Here is a 19,531-nt window from a genome sequence, read left to right as displayed (position 1 = left end):
AACTTCTCATCACAATGCTCCATGTCCTTGTCATCACAATGCTCCAAGACCCCTGTAATCACAATGCTCCATGCCACTTTTCATCTGAATGCTCCATGAACCCTGTCATCAAAATGCACCTTGCCCATCATCATAATGCTTCAGGCTATTGTCATCACAATGAAATCAAAATGCTCCATGACCTCTGTCATCACAATGCTCCAAACCCTGGTGATCACAATGTTGCATAACACTTATCATCACAACACCCCATGACGCTCATCATCACAATTATCCATGGTCTTCTCATCACAATGCTCCATGACCTTTGTTATCACAATTCTCAATACACTTGTCATCACAATGCTCCCTGACACTTGTCGTCAGTATGCTCCATGAAACCTGTCATGACAAGGCTCCATGCCTTTTTCATCACAATGATCCATGCCCTTTTCATCACAATGCTCCAAGACCCCTGTAATCACAATGCTCCATGCCTTTGTCATCTCAATGCTCCTTGACGCATGTCATCAGAAAGTTCCATGGATTTCTCATCACAATGCTCCATGCCCTTGTCATCACAATGCTCCAAGACCCCTGTAATCACAATGCTCCATGCTCCTTTTCATCTCAATGCTCCATGAACCCTGTCATCACAATGCACAATGCCCATCATCATAATGCTTCAGTCTATTGTCATCACAATGAAATCAAAATGCTCCATGACCTCTGTCATCACAATGCTCAAAAACCTCTTCATCACAGTGTTGCATAACACTTATCATCACAACACCCCATGACGCTCATCATCACAATTATCCATGGTCTTCTCATCACAATGCTCCATGTCCTTTCTCATCACAATTCTCAATACACTTGTCATCACAATGCTCCCTGACACTTGTCGTCAGTATGCTGCATGAACCCTGTATTGACAAGGGTCCATGCCTTTTTCATCACAATGATCCATGCCCTTTTCTTCGCAATGCTCCAAGACCCCTGTAATCACAATGCGCCATGCCCTTGTCTTCACAAAGCTCCATGATGCATGTCATCAGAATGTTCCATGGACTTCTCATCACAATGCTCCAAGAACACTGTAATCACAATGCTCTATCCCCCTTTTCATATCAATGATCCATGAACCCTGTCATCACAATGCACCATGCCCATCATCATAATGCTTCATGCTATTGTCATAACAATGAAATCAAAATGTTCCATGACCTCTGTCATAACAATGCTCCATAACCTTGTGATCACAATATTACATAACACTTGTCATCACAATGCCCCATGACGCTCATCATCACAATTATCCATGGTCTTCTCATCACAATGCTCCAGGTCCTTTGTCATCACAATTCTCAATACACTTATCATCACAATGCTCCCTGATACTTTTCGTCAGTATGCTCCATGAACCCTGTCATGACAAGGCTCCATGGCTTTTTCATCACAATGACCCATGCCCTTTTCATCACAATGCTCCTAGACCCCTGTAATCACAATGCTCCGTGCCGTTGTCATCACAAAGCTCCATGACGCATGTCATCAGAGTGTTCCATGGACATCTCATCACAATGCTCCATGCCCTTGTCATCAGAATGCTCCAAGACACCTGTAATCACAATGCTCCATGCCCCTTTTCATCTCAATGCTCCATGAACCCTGTCATCACAATGCACCATGCCCATCATCATAATGCTTCAGGCTATTGTCATCACAATGAAATCAAAATGCTCCATGACCTCTGTCATCACAATGCTCCAAACCCTGGTGATCACAATGTTGCATAACACTTATCATCACAACACCCCATGTTGCACATCATCACAATTATCCATGGTCTTCTCATCACAATGCTCCATGACCTTTGTCATCACAATTCTCAATACACTTTTCATCACAATGCTCCCTTACACTTGTTGTCAGTATGCTCCATGAACCCTGTCATGACAAGGTTCCATGCCTTTTTAGTCACAATGATCCATGCCGTTTCCATCACAATGCTCCAAGACCCCTGTAATCACAATGCTCCATGCCCTTGTCATCACAAAGCTCCATGATGCATGTCATAAGAATGTTCCATGGACTTCTCATCACAATGCTCCATGCCCTTGTCATCACAATGCTCCAAGACGACTGTAATCACAATGCTCCATGCCCCTTTTCATCTCAATGCTCCATGAACCCTGTCATTACAATGCACCATGCCCATCATCATAATGCTTCAGGCTATTGTTATCACAATTAAATAAAAATGCTCCATGACCTCTGTCATCACAATGCTCCAAACCCTCTTGATCACAGTGTTGCATAACATTTATCATCACAATACCCCATGACGCTCATCATCACAATTATTCATGGTCTTCTCATCACAATGCTCCATGATCTTTGTCATCACAGTTCTCAATACACTTGTCATCACAATGCTCCCTGACACTTGTCGTCAGTATGCTCCATGAACCCTGTCATGACAAGGCTCCATGCCTTTTTCATCACAATGATCCATGCCCTTTTCATCGCAATGCTCCAAGACCCCTGTAATCACAATGCGCCATGCCCTTGTCTTCACAAAGCTCCATGATGCATGTCATCAGAATGTTCCATGGACTTCTCATCACAATGCTCCAAGAACACTGTAATCACAATGCTCTATCCCCCTTTTCATATCAATGATCCATGAACCCTGTCATCACAATGCACCATGCCCATCATCATAATGCTTCATGCTATTGTCATAACAATGAAATCAAAATGTTCCATGACCTCTGTCATAACAATGCTCCATAACCTTGTGATCACAATATTACATAACACTTGTCATCACAATGCCCCATGACGCTCGTGATCACAATTATCCATGGAGTTCTCATCACAATGCTCCATGACCTTCGACATCACAATGCTCATTACACTTGTCATCAAATTGCTCCCTGACACTTGTTGTCTGTATGCTCCTTGAACCCTGTCATGACAAGGCTCCATGCCTTTTTCATCACAATGTTCCATTCCCTTTTCATGACAATGCTCCAAGACCCCTGTAACCACAATGATCCATGCCCCTGTCATCACAAAGCTCCATGATGCATGTCATCAGAATGTTCCATGGACTTCTCATCACAATGCTCCATGCCCTTTTCATCACAATGCTCCAAGGCACCTGTAATCACAATGCTCCATGACATTGTCATCACAATGCTCCATGACACATATCATCAGAATGTTCCATGGACTTTTCATCACAATGCTCCATGCCCTTGTCATGAAAATGCTCCAAGACACCTGTAATCACAATGCTCCATGCCCCTTTTCATCTCAATGCTCCATGAACCCTGTCATCACAATGCACCGTGCCCATCATCATAATGCTTCAGGCTATTGTCATCGCAATGAAATCAAAATGCTCCATGACCTCTGTCATCACAATGCTCCAAACCATGGTGATCAGAATGTTGCATAACACTTATCATCAAAACACCCCACGAAACTCATCATCACAATTATCCATGGTCTTCTCATCACAATGCTCCATGAACCTTGTCATCACAATTTTCAATACACTTGTCATCACAATGCTCCTTGACACTTGTCATCATTATGCTCCATGAACCCTGTCATGACAAGGCTCCATGGCTTTTTCATCACAATGCTCCATGCCGTTGTCATCACAAAGCTCCATGATGCATGTCATCAGAATGTTCCATGGACTTCTCATCACAATGCTCCATGCCCTTTTCATCACAATGCTCCATGAACCCTGTCATCACAATGCTCCATGCCCTTGTTATCACAAAGATCCATGACACATGTCATCAGAATGTTCCATGAACTTCTCATCACAATGCTCCATGTCCTTGTCATCACAATGCTCCAAGACCCCTGTAATCACAATGCTCCATGCCACTTTTCATCTCAATGCTCCATGAACCCTGTCATCAAAATGCACCTTGCCCATCATCATAATGCTTCAGGCTATTGTCATCACAATGAAATCAAAATGCTCCATGACCTCAGTTTTCACAATGCTCCAAACCCTCTTGATCACAATGTTGCATAACACTTATCATCACAACACCCCATGGCGCTCATCATCACAATTATCCATGGTCTTCTCATTACAATGCTCCATGATCTTTGTCATCACAATGCTCAATACACTTGTCATCACAATGCTCCCTGACACTTGTCGTCAGTATGCTCCATGAACCCTGTCATGAAAAGGTTCCATGCATTTTTTATCACAATGACCCATGCCCTTTTCTTTGCAATGCTCCAAAACCCCTGTAATCACAATGCTCCATGCCCTTGTCATCACAAAGCTCCATGACGCATGTCATCAGAGTGTTCCATGGACTTCTCATCACAATGCTCCATGCCCTTGTCATCACAATGCTCCAAGACACCTGTAATCACAATGCTCCATGCCCCTTTTCATCTCAATGCTCCATGAACCCTGTCATTACAATGCACCATGCCCATCATCATAATGCTTCAGGCTATTGTTATCACAATTAAATAAAAATGCTCCATGACCTCTGTCATCACAATGCTCCAAACCCTCTTGATCACAATGTTGCATAACATTTATCATCACAATACCCCATGACGCTCATCATCACAATTATTCATGGTCTTCTCATCACAATGCTCCATGATCTTTGTCATCACAATTCTCAATACACTTGTCATCACAATGCTCCCTGACACTTGTCATCAGTATGCTCCATGAACCATGTCATGACAAGGCTCCATGCCTTTTTCATCACAATGATCCATGCCCTTTTCATCGCAATGCTCCAAGACCCCAGTAATCACAATGCACCATGCCCTTGTCTTCACAAAGCTCCATGATGCATGTCATCAGAATGTTCCATGGACTTCTCATCACAATGCTCCAAGAACACTGTAATCACAATGCTCTATCCCCCTTTTCATATCAATGATCCATGAACCCTGTCATCACAATGCACCATGCCCATCATCATAATGCTTCATGCTATTGTCATAACAATGAAATCAAAATGTTCCATGACCTCTGTCATAACAATGCTCCATAACCTTGTGATCACAATATTACATAACACTTGTAGTCACTATGCCCCATGACGCTCGTAATCACAATTATCCATGGACTTCTCATCACAATGCTCCATGACCTTCGACATCACAATGCTCATTACACTTGTCATCAAAATGCTCCCTGACACTTGTTGTCTGTATGCTCCTTGAACCCTGTCATGACAAGGCTCCATGCCGTTTTCATCACAATGATCCATGCCCTTTTCATCACAATGCTCCAAGACCTAAGTAATCACAATGGTCCAGGCCCTTGACATCACAAAGCTCTATGGCGCATGCCATCAGAATGCTCCTTGGTCTTCTCCTCACAATGCTCCATGCCCTTGTCATAGAAATGTTCCAAGACCCCTGTAATCACAATGCTCCATGCCCCTTTTCATCAGTATGCTCCATGAGACTTGTCATCACAAGTGTCCATGGTTTTGTCATCACAATGCTCCAGGAACTTGTCATCACAATGCTTCACGACCTTGTCATCAAAATTTTCAATGGCCCTTGTCATCATAATGCTCCAAGCCCTAATCATCACAATGCTCTATTATATTTGTCATCACAATCCTCCATTACATTTGGTATCACAATGCTCCATGCCATTGTCTTCGCAATGGACCATGACATATTTCATCACAATGCTCCCTGACACCAGTCTTCACAATACTACATGACCTTATCATCACAATGCTCCATGCCCTTGTCATTACAATGCACCATTCCCACTCTCATCACAATAATCTATGAAACATGTCAGACCAATGCTCCATGCCACTGTCATCACAATGTTCCATGCCCTTGTCATCACAATGCTCCATGAACCCTGTCATCACAATGCTCCATGACTCCAGTCATCACAGTGCTTCATAACGTTTGTGATCACAATGGTCCATGTCCACGTCTTCACAAGGCTCTGTGACCTTTGTAACCACAATGCTCCATGAACTTTTCATCACAATTCTCTGTGAAACTTGTCATCACAATGCTCCATGTCTTTGTCAGAACAATGCTCCATGACCATTGTCATCAAAATGTGCCACGCGCATTTCATCACAACGGTCCACAACCTTGTCATTGCAATGCTCCATAAACCTTGTAATCACAATGGTCCATGCACTTCTCATCAAAATGCTCTCTCACCAGTGATATCACAATGTTCCATCACTAGTCATCACAATACTCCCTCACCTTTGTAATCACAATATTCCATGACCCTGTCATCACAATGCTACATCCCATTACCATCACAATGTTCCATGACCCCTGCCATCACAATGTTCCATAACACCTGTCATCAAAATGCTCTATGACCCGTTCCATCCCAAAGCTCCAAGACCCCTGACATCACAAAGGTCTATAACCCCTGCCATCAAAATGTTCCATTACACTTTTTATCAAATTGCTGCATGACCCGGTCATCAAAAGACTCCCTGCCCTTCTCATCACAATGCACCATGCACTTGTCATCATCATGCTCCATGACTTGTCATCACAAAGCTCCAAGACCCTTGGCATCACAATGATCCATGCCATTGTCATCACAATCCTCCATGAACCCTCTCATCACATTGCTCCATGCCCTTGTCATCACAAAGCCCCATGACACTTGTCATCACAATGCTCGATGCCCTTCTCATCACAATGCTCCATGCCCTTGTCATTACAGTACTGCATGACCCATGTATCACAGTGTTCCGTGCCCTTGTCATCACAATGCTCCATGCCCACTATCATCACAATAATCCATGAAACATTTCAGACCAAAGTTCCATACCCTTCTCATCACAATGCTCCATTACCCCTGTCATAACAATGCACAATGAAACCTGCCATCACAATGATCCACGGCCTAGTCATCACAAGGTTCCATGATAATTCTCATCTCAATGCTCAAGACCCCTGATATCACAATGCTCCATGCCCTGGTCATCACAAAGCTCCATGATGCATGTCATCAGAATGTTCCATGGCCTTCTCATCACAATGCTCCATGCCCTTGTCATCACAATGCACCATGCCCATCATCATAATGCTTCAGGCTATTGTCATCACAATGAAATCAATATTCTGCATGACCTCTGTCATCATAATGCTCCAAACCCTTGTGATCACAATGTTGCATAACACGTATCATCACAACACCCCATGACGCTCATCATCACAATTATCCATGGTCTTCTCATCACAATGCTCCATGATCTTTGCCATCACAATGCTCAATAAACTTATCATCACAATGCTCCCTGATCCTTGTCGTCATTATGCTCCTTGAACCCTGTCATGACAAGTTTCTATGCATTTTTCATCACAATGATCCATGACCATTTCATCACAATGCTCCAAGGTCCCTGTAATCACAATGCTCCATGCCCTTGTCATCACAAAACTCCATGACGCATGTCATCAGAATGCTCCATGGCTTTCTCATCACAATGCTCTATGCCCTATTTATAACAATGCTCCAAGACCCCTGTAATCACAATGCTCCATGCCCCTTTTCATCAGAATGCTCCATGAGACTTGCCATCACAAGTCTCCATGGTCTTCTCATCACAATGTTCCAGGACCTTGATATCACCATGATCCATTCCCTTGTCATCACAATGCTCCATGACCCCTGTCATCACAATAATCCATGAATATTTTCAGCCCAATGCTCCTCGACCTTCTCATCACAATGCTCCATTGCCAATATCATCACAATGCTCCATGACCACAGTCATCACAACACTCCATGACACCTGACAACACAATGATCCAGGACTCTTGTCATCACAATGCTCCATTCCCTTGTCGTCACAATGCTACTTGACACCTGTCATCACAACTCTCCATGAACATTTTCAGCCCAGTGCTCCATGACCCTTGTCATCACAATTATCCATGCCCTTGTCATCCCAATGCTCCATGACCCCTGTATTCACAATGCTCCTTGACGCTTGTCCTCACAGTGGTCCATGACACATATCATCACAATGCTCCATGCCTTTGTCAGCAAAATGCTACATGACCTTGTCATTACAATGCTCTATGCGCTTGTCATCACAATACTCCTTTTCCTTTATCATCACAATCCTCCTTGAAATTTGGGATGACATTGCTTCATGCCCTTGTCATCACAATGCTCCATGCTCCTTGAAATCAAAATGATTCATGACCTCTGTCATCACAATGCTCCAAACCCTTGTGATCACAATGTTCCATAACACTTGTCATCACAACGCTCCATGTTGCCTGTCATCATAATACTCCATGCCCTTTTCATCACAATTCTCCATGATCTTTGTCACCACAATTCTCAATACACTTGTCATCACAATTTTCCCTGATACTTGTCATCAGAATGCTCTTTGAACCCTGTAACGAAAAGCCTCCATGCCTTTTTCATCACAATACCCTATGCCATTTTCATCACAATGCTCCATGCCACTGTCATCAAAATACTCCACAAGCTTGTCATCAGAATGCTCCATGACCCTTGTCATCACAATTCTCCATGCACTTGTCAGCACAATGCTCCCTGACCCTTGTCATCACAATGCTCCAAGCCATTGTCATCACAATTCTCCATTACCTTTGTCATCAGAATCCTCCAAGACACTTGGCATCCCAATGCTCCATGCCCTTGTCATCACAATGCACCATTCCAACTGTCATCACAACAATCCATGAAACGTATTAGACCAATGTTCCATGCCCTTGTCATCACAATGCTCCATGCCCTTGTCATCACAATGCTCCAAGACCCCTGTAATCACAATGCTCCATGCCCCTTTTTATCTCAATGCTCCATGAACCCTGTCATCACAATGCACCATGCCCATCATCATAATGCTTCAGTCTATTGTCATCACAATGAAATCAAAATGCTCCATGACCTCTGTCATCACAATGCTCCAAAACTTCTTGATCACAGTGTTGCATAACACTTATCATCAAAACACCCCATGACGCTCATCATCACAATTATCCATGGTCTTCTCATCACAATGCTCCATGTCCTTTGTCATCACAATTCTCAATACACTTGTCATCACAATGCTCCCTGACACTTGTCGTCAGTATGCTCCATGAACCCTGTCATGACAAGGCTCCATGGCTTTTTCATCACAATGACCCATGCCCTTTTCATCGCAATGCTCCTAGACCTCTGTAATCCCAATGCTCCATGCCCTTGTCATCACAATCCTCCATGATGCATGTCATCAGAGTGTTCCATGGACTTCTCATCACAATGCTCCATGCCCTTTTCATCACAATGCTCCAAGACCACTGTAATCACAATGCTCCATGCCCCTTTTCATCTCAATGCTCCATGAACCCTGTCATCACAATGCACCATGCCCATCATCATAATGCTTCAGTCTATTTTCATCACAATGAAATCAAAATGCTCCATGACCTCTGTCATCACAATGCTCCAAACCCTGGTGATCACAATGTTGCATAACACTTATCATCACAACACCGCATGACGCTGATCATCACAGTTATCCATCGTCTTCTCATCACAATGCTCCATGATCGTTGTCATCACAATTCTCAATACACTTGTCATCACAATGCTCCCTGACACTTTTCGTCAGTATGCTCCTTGAACCCTGTCATGACAAGGTTCCATGCCTTTTTCATCACAATGATCCATGCCCTTTTCATCTCAATGCTCCAAGACCCCTGTAATCCCAATGCTCCATGCATTTGTCATCACAATGCTCCATGACGCATGTCATCAGAATATTCCATGGACTTCTCATCACAATGCTCCACGCCTTTGTCATCACAATGCTCCAAGACGACAGTAATCACAATGCTCCATGCCCCTTTTCATCTCAATGCTCCATGAACCCTGTCATTACAATGCACCATGCCCATCATCATAATGCTTCAGGCTATTGTTATCACAATTAAATAAAAAAGCTCCATGACCTCTGTCATCACAGTGCTCCAAACCCTCTTGATCACAATGTTGCATAACATTTATCATCACAATACCCCATGACGCTCATCATCACAATTATTCATGGTCTTCTCATCACAATGCTCCATGATCTTTGTCATCACAATTCTCAATACACTTGTCATCACAATGCTCCCTGACACTTGTCATCAGTATGCTCCATGAACCCTGTCATGACAAGGCTCCATGCCTTTTTCATCACAATGATACATGCCCTTTTCATCGCAATGCTCCAAGACCCCTGTAATCACAATGCGCCATGCCCTTGTCTTCAAAAAGCTGCATGATGCATGTCATCAGAATGTTCCATGGACTTCTCATCACAATGATCCATGCCCTTTTCATCACAATGCTCCAAGACCTAAGTAATCACAATGGTCCATGCCCTTGACATCACAAAGCTCTATGGCACATGCCATCAGAATGCTCCTTGGTCTTCTCCTCACAATGCTCCATGCCCTTGTCATAGAAATGTTCCAAGAACCCTGTAATCACAATGCTCCATGCCCCTTTTCATCAGTATGCTCCATGAGATTTGTCATCACAAGTCTCCATGGTTTTGTCATCACAATGCTCCAGGAACTTGTCATCACAATGCTTCACGACCTTGTCATCAAAATTTTCAATGGCCCTTGTCATCATAATGCTCCAAGCCCTAATCATCACAATGCTCCATTATATTTGTCATCACAATCCTCCATTACATTTGGTATCACAATGCTCCATGCCATTGTCTTTGCAATGGACCATGACATATTTCATCACAATGCTCCCTGACACCTGTCTTCACAATACTACATGACCTTATCATCACAATGCTCCATGCCCTTGTCATTGCAATGCACCATTCCCACTCTCATCACAATAATCTATGAAACTTGTCAGACCAATGCTCCATGGCACTGTCATCACAATGTTCCATGCCCTTGTCATCACAATGCTCCATGACCCCTGTCATCACAATGCTCCATGACTCCAGTCATCACAATGCTTCATAACGTTTGTGATCACAATGGTCCATGTCCACGTCTTCACAAGGCTCTGTGACCTTTGTAACCACAATGCTCCATGAACTTTTCATCACAATTCTCTGTGAAATTTGTCATCACAATGCTCCATGTCTTTGTCAGAACAATGCTCCATGACCATTGTCATCAAAATGTGCCACGCGCATTTCATCACAACGGTCCACAACCTTGTCATTGCAATGCTCCATAAACCTTGTAATCACAATGGTCCATGCACTTCTCATCAAAATGCTCTCTCACCAGTGATATCACAATGTTCCATCACTAGTCATCACAATACTCCCTCACCTTTGTAATCACAATATTCCATGACCCTGTCATCACAATGCTACATCCCATTACCATCACAATGTTCCATGACCCCTGCCATCACAATGTTCCATAACACCTGTCATCAAAATGCTCTATGACCCGTTCCATCCCAAAGCTCCAAGACCCCTGAGATCACAAAGGTCTATAACCCCTGCCATCAAAATGTTCCATTACACTTTTTATCAAATTGCTGCATGACCCAGTCATCAAAAGACTCCCTGCCCTTCTCATCACAATGCACCATGCACTTGTCATCAACATGCTCCATGACTTGTTATCACAAAGCTCCAAGACCCTTGGCATCACAATGATCCATGTCATTGTCATCACAATGCTCCATGAACCCTCTCATCACATTGCTCCATGCCCTTGTCATCACACAGCTCCATGACACTTGTCATCACAATGCTCGATGCCCTTCTCATCACAATGCTCCATGCCCTTGTCATTACAGTCCTGCATGACCCATGTATCACAGTGTTCCGTGCCCTTGTCATCACAATGCTCCATGCCCACTCTCATCACAATAATCCATGAAACATTTCAGACCACAATTCCATACCCTTGTCATCACAATGCTCCATTACCCCTGTCATAACAATGCACAATGAAACCTGCCATCACAATGATCCACGGCCTAGTCATCACAAGGTTCCATGATAATTCTCATCTCAATGCTCAAGACCCCTGATATCACAATTCTCCATGCCCTGGTCATCACAAAGCTCCATGATGCATGTCATCAGACTGTTCCATGGCCTTCTCATCACAATGCTCCATGCCCTTGTCATCACAATGCACCATGCCCATCATCATAATGCTTCAGGCTATTGTCATCACAATGAAATCAATATTCTGCATGACCTCTGTCATCATAATGCTCCAAACCCTTGTGATCACAATGTTGCATAACACGTATCATCACAACACCCCATGACACTCATCATCACAATTATCCATGGTCTTCTCATCACAATGCTCCATGATCTTTGTCGTCACAATGCTCAATAAACTTATCATCACAATGCTCCCTGATCCTTGTCGTCATTATGCTCCTTGAACCCTGTCATGACAAGTTTCCATGCATTTTTCATCACAATGATCCATGACCATTTCATCACAATGCTCCAAGGTCCCTGTAATCACAATGCTCCATGCCCTTGTCATCACAAAACTCCATGACGCATGTCATCAGAATGCTCCATGGCTTTCTCATCACAATGCTCTATGCCCTATTTATAACAATGCTCCAAGACCCCTGTAATCACAATGATCCATGCCCCTTTTCATCAGAATGCTCCATGAGACTTGCCATCACAAGTCTCCATGGTCTTCTCATCACAATGTTCCAGGACCTTGACATCACCATGATCCATTCCCTTGTCATCACAATGCTCCATGACACCTGTCATCACAATAATCCATGAATATTTTCAGCCCAATGCTCCTCGACCTTCTCATCACAATGCTCCATTGCCAATATCATCACAATGCTCCATGACCACAGTCATCATAACACTCCATGACACCTGACAACACAATGACCCAGGACTCTTGTCATCACAATGCTCCATTCCCTTGTCGTCACAATGCTACTTGACACCTGTCATCACAACTCTCCATGAACATTTTCAGCCCAGTGCTCCATGACCCTTGTCATCACAATTATCCATGCCCTTGTCATCCCAATGCTCCATGACCCCTGTATTCACAATGCTCCTTGACGCTTGTCCTCACAGTGCTCCATGACACATGTCATCACAATGCTCCATGCCTTTGTCAGCAAAATGCTACATGACCTGGTCATTACAATGCTCTTTGCGCTTGTCATCACAATACTTCTTTTCCTTTATCATCACAATCCTCCTTGAAATTTGGGATGACATTGCTTCATGCGCTTGTCATCACAATGCTCCATGCTCCTTGAAATCAAAATGATTCATGACCACTGTCATCACAATGCTCCAAACCCTTGTGATCACAATGTTCCATAACACTTGTCATCACAACGCTCCATGATGCCTGTCATCATAATACTCCATGCCCTTTTCATCACAATTCTCCATGATCTTTGTCACCACAATTCTCAATACACTTGTCATCACAATGCTCCCTGATACTTGTCATCAGAATGCTCCTTGAACCCTGTAATGAAAAGGCTCCATGCCTTTTTCATCACAATACCCTATGCCATTTTCATCACAATGCTCCATGCCACTGTCATCAAAATACTCCACAAGCTTGTCATCAGAATGCTCCATGACCCTTGTCATCACAATTCTCCATGCACTTGTCAGCACAATGCTCCCTGACCCTTGTCATCACAATGCTCCAAGCCATTGTCATCACAATGCTCCATTACCTTTGTCATCAGAATCCTGCAAGACACTTGGCATCCCAATGCTCCATGCCCTTGTCATCACAATGTGCCATTCCAACTGTCATCGCAACAATCCATGAAACGTATTAGACCAATGTTCCATGCCCTTGTCATCACAATGCTCCATGACCCCTGTCATCACAATGCACAGTGACTCCAGTCATCACAATGCTTCATGACCTTTGTCATCACAATGGTCCATGCCCTCGTCATCAACAGTCTCTGTGACATTTTTAACCACAATGCTCCATGAACTTTTCATCACAATGCTCTTTGACCCTGTTCATCACAATGCTCTATGCCTTTCTCAGCACAATGCTCCATGACCCTTGTCATCACAATGCTCCATGTGCTTGTTAGCACAATGCTCCATGACACATGTCATCACAATGCACCATGCGCTTGTCATCACAGTGCTCCACAACATTGTCATCACAATGCTCCATAAAATTTGTCATCACAATGCTCCATGCATTTCTCATCAAAATGCTCTCTCACCACTGATATCACAATGCTACATCACTGTTTGTCACAATACTCCCTCACCCCTGTCATCACAATGTTCCATGACTCCTGTCATCACAATGCTACATGCACTAATCTTCACAATGTTCGATGACCCCTGACATCACAATGTTCCATAACACCTGTCAACAAAATGTTCCATGACACTTTTCATCAAATTGCTCCATGACCCTGTCATCAGAATGCTCCCTGCCCTTCTCATCACAATGCACAAAACCCTTGCCATCAAAATGCTCCATGACCTTTGTCATCACAAAGATCCATGACCCTTGGCATCACAATGCTCCATGTCATTGTCATCACAATGCTCCATGAATGCTCTCATCACATTGCTCCATGCCCTTGTCTTCACAAAGCTCCATGATGCATGTCATCAGAATGTTCCATGGACTTCTCATCACAATGCTCCAAGAACACTGTAATCACAATGCTCTATCCCACTTTTTATATCAATGATCCATGAACCCTGTCATCACAATGCACCATGCCCATCATCATAATGCTTCATGCTATTGTCATAACAATGAAATCAAAATGTTCCATGACCTCTGTCATTACAATGCTCCATAACCTTGTGATCACAATATTACATAACACTTGTCATCACAATGCCCCATGACGCTCGTGATCACAATTATCCATGGACTTCTCATCACAATGCTCCATGACCTTCGACATCACAATGCTCATTACACTTGTCATCAAAATGCTCCCTGACACTTGTTGTCTGTATGCTCCTTGAACCCTGTCATGACAAGGCTCCATGCTGTTTTCATCACAATGATCCATGCCCTTTTCATCACAATGCTCCAAGACCCCTGTAATCACAATGCTCCATGCCACGTTTCATCTCAATTCTCCATGAACCCTGTCATCACAGTGCACCATGCCCATCATCATAATGCTTCAGGCTATTGTCATCACAATGAAATCAAAATGCTCCATGACCTCTGTCATCACAATGCTCCAAACCATGGTGATCACAATGTTGCATAACACTTATCATCACATCACCCCACGACAATCATCATCACAATTATCCATGGTCTTCTCATCACAATGCTCCATGAAACTTGTCATCACAATTTTCAATACACTTGTCATCACAATGCTCCTTGACACTTGTCGTCATTATGCTCCATGATCCCTGTCATGACAAGGCTCCATGCCTTTTTCATCACAATGCTCCATGCCCTTGTCATCACAAAGCTCCATGATGCATGTCATCAGAATGTTCCATGGACTACTCATCACAATGCTCCATGCCCTTTTCATCACAATGCTCCATGAACCCTGTCATCACAATGCTCCATGCCCTTGTTATCACAAAGATCCATGACACATGTCATCAGAATGTTCCATGGACTTCTCATCACAATGCTCCATGTCCTTGTCATCACAATGCTCCAAGACCCCTGTAATCACAAGGCTCCATGCCCCTTTTCATTTCAATGCTCCATGAACCCTGTCATCACAATGCACCTTGCCCATCATCATAATGCTTCAGGCTTTTGTCATCACAATGAAATCAAAATGCTCCCTGACCTCTGTTTTCACAATGCTCCAAACCTTCTTGATCACAATGAGCATAACACTTATCATCACAACACCCCATGGCGCTCATCATCACAATTATCCATGGTCTTCTCATCACAATGCTCCATGATCATTGTCATACCAATTCTCAATACACTTGTCATCACAATGCTCCCTGACACTTGTCGTCAGTATGCTCCATGAACCCTGTCATGAAAAGGTTCCATGCATTTTTTATCACAATGACCCATGCCCTTTTCTTCGCAATGCTCCAAAACCCCTGTAATCACAATGCTCCGTGCCGTTGTCATCACAAAGCTCCATGACGCATGTCATCAGAGTGTTCCATGGACTTCTCATCACAATGCTCCATGCCCTTGTCATCAGAATGCTCCAAGACACCTGTAATCACAATGCTCCATGCCCCTTTTCATCTCAATGCTCCATGAAGCCTGTCATCACAATGCACCATGCCCATCATCATAATGCTTCAGTCTATTGTCATCACAATGAAATCAAAATGCTCCATGACCTCTGTCATAACAATGCTGCAAACCCTGGTGATCACAATGTTGCATAACACTTATCATCACAACACCCCATGTTGCACATCATCACAATTATCCATGGTCTTCTCATCACAATGCTCCATGACCTTTGTCATCACAATTCTCAATACACTTGTCATCACAATGCTCCCTTACACTTGTTGTCAGTATGCTCCATGAACCCTGTCATGACAAGGTTCCATGCCTTTTTAGTCACAATGATCCATGCCGTTTGCATCACAATGCTCCAAGACCCCTGTAATCACAATGCTCCATGCCTTTGTCATCACAATGCTCCATGACGCATGTCATCAGAAAGTTCCATGGATTTCTCATCACAATGATCCATGCCCTTGTCATCACAATGCTCCAAGACCCCTGTAATCACAATGCTCCATGCTCCTTTTCATCTCAATGCTCCATGAACCCTGTCATCACAATGCACAATGCCCATCATCATAATGCTTCAGTCTATTGTCATCACAATGAAATCAAAATGCTCCATGACCTCTGTCATCACAATGCTCAAAAACCTCTTCATCACAGTGTTGCATAACACTTATCATCACAACACCCCATGACGCTCATCATCACAATTATCCATGGTCTTCTCATCACAATGCTCCATGTCCTTTCTCATCACAATTCTCAATACACTTGTCATCACAATGCTCCCTGACACTTGTCGTCAGTATGCTCCATGAACCCTGTATTGACAAGGGTCCATGCCTTTTTCATCACAATGATCCATGCCCTTTTCTTCGCAATGCTCCAAGACCCCTGTAATCACAATGCGCCATGCCCTTGTCTTCACAAAGCTCCATGATGCATGTCATCAGAATGTTCCATGGACTTCTCATCACAATGCTCCAAGAACACTGTAATCACAATGCTCTATCCCCCTTTTCATATCAATGATCCATGAACCCTGTCATCACAATGCACCATGCCCATCATCATAATGCTTCATGCTATTGTCATAACAATGAAATCAAAATGTTCCATGACCTCTGTCATAACAATGCTCCATAACCTTGTGATCACAATATTACATAACACTTGTCATCACAATGCCCCATGACGCTCATCATCACAATTATCCATGATCTTCTCATCACAATGCTCCAGGTCCTTTGTCATCACAATTCTCAATACACTTGTCATCACAATGCTCCCTGATACTTTTCGTCAGTATGCTCCATGAACCCTGTCATGACAAGGCTCCATGGCTTTTTCATCACAATGACCCATGCCCTTTTCATCACAATGCTCCTAGACCCCTGTAATCCCAATGCTCCATGCCCTTGTCATCACAATCCTCCATGACGCATGTCATCAGAATGTTTCATGGACTTCTCATCACAATGCTCCATGCCCTTGTCATCACAATGCTCCAAGACCACTGTAATCACAATGCTCCATGCCCCTTTTCATCTCAATGCTCCATGAACCCTGTCATCACAATGCACCATGCCCATCATCATAATGCTTCAGTCTATTGTCATCACAATGAAATCAAAATGCTCCATGACCTCTGTCATCACAATGCTCCAAACCCTAGTGATCACAATGTTGCATAACACTTATCATCACAACACCCCTTGACGCTCATCATCACAATTATCCATGGTCTTCTCATCACAATGCTCCATGATCGTTGTCATCACAATTCTCAATACACTTGTCATCACAATGCTCCCTGACACTTGTCGTCAGTATGCTCCTTGAACCCTGTCATGACAAGGCTCCATGCCTTTTTCATCACAATGATCCATGCCCTTTTCATCTCAATGCCCCAAGACCCCTGTAATCCCAATGCTCCATGCCTTTGTCATCACAATGCTCCATGACGCATGTCATCAGAATATTCCATGGACTTCTCATCACAATGCTCCATGCTCTTGTCATCACAATGCTCCAAGACGAATGTAATCACAATGCTCCATGCCCCTTTTCATCTCAATGCTCCATGAACCCTGTCATTACAATGCACCATGCCCATCATCATAATGCTTCAGGCTATTGTTATCACAATTAAATAAAAATGCTCCATGACCTCTGTCATCACAATGCTCCAAACCCTCTTGATCAAAGTGTTGCATAACATTTATCATCACAATACCCCATGACGCTCATCATCACAATTATTCATGGTCTTCTCATCACAATGCTCCATGATCTTTGTCATCACAGTTCTCAATACACTTGTCATCACAATGCTCCCTGACACTTGTCGTCAGTATGCTCAATGAACCCTGTCATGACAAGGCTCCATGCCTTTTTCATCACAATGATCCATGCCCTTTTCATCGCAATGCTCCAAGACCCCTGTAATCACAATGCGCCATGCCCTTGTCTTCACAAAGCTCCATGATGCATGTCATCAGAATGTTCCATGGACTTCTCATCACAATGCTCCAAGAACACTGTAATCACAATGCTCTATCCCTCTTTTCATATCAATGATCCATGAACCCTGTCATCACAATGCACCATGCCCATCATCATAATGCTTCATGCTACTGTCATAACAATGAAATCAAAATGTTCCATGACCTCTGTCATAACAATGCTCCATAACCTTGTGATCACAATATTACATAACACTTGTCATCACAATGCCCCATGACGCTCGTGATCACAATTATCCATGGACTTCTCATCACAATGCTCCATGACCTTCGACATCACAATGCTCGTTACACTTGTCATCAAAATGCTCCCTGACAGTTGTTGTCTGTATGCTCCTTGAACCCTGTCATGACAAGGCTCCATGCCGTTTTCATCACAATGATCCATGCCCTTTTCATCACAATGCTCCAAGACCCCTGTAATCACAATGCTCCATGCCACGTTTCATCTCAATTCTCCATGAACCCTGTCATCACAATGCACCATGCCCATCATCATAATGCTTCAGGCTATTGTCATCACAATGAAATCAAAATGCTCCATGACCTCTGTCATCACAATGCTCCAAACCCTGGTGATCACAATGTTGCATAACACTTATCATCAGAACACCGCATGACGCTGATCATCACAGTTATCCATGGTCTTCTCATCACAATGCTCCATGACCTAGGTCATCACAATTCTCAATACACTTGTCATCACAATGCTCCCTTACACTTGTCGTCAGTATGCTCCATGAGCCCTGTCATGACAAGGCTCCATGCCTTTTTCA

This window comes from Mesoplodon densirostris, unplaced genomic scaffold (genome assembly GCF_025265405.1).
Source record: "Mesoplodon densirostris isolate mMesDen1 unplaced genomic scaffold, mMesDen1 primary haplotype scaffold_35, whole genome shotgun sequence".
Taxonomy (NCBI): Eukaryota; Metazoa; Chordata; class Mammalia; order Artiodactyla; family Ziphiidae; genus Mesoplodon; species Mesoplodon densirostris.
This window is presented reverse-complemented; position numbering follows the sequence as displayed.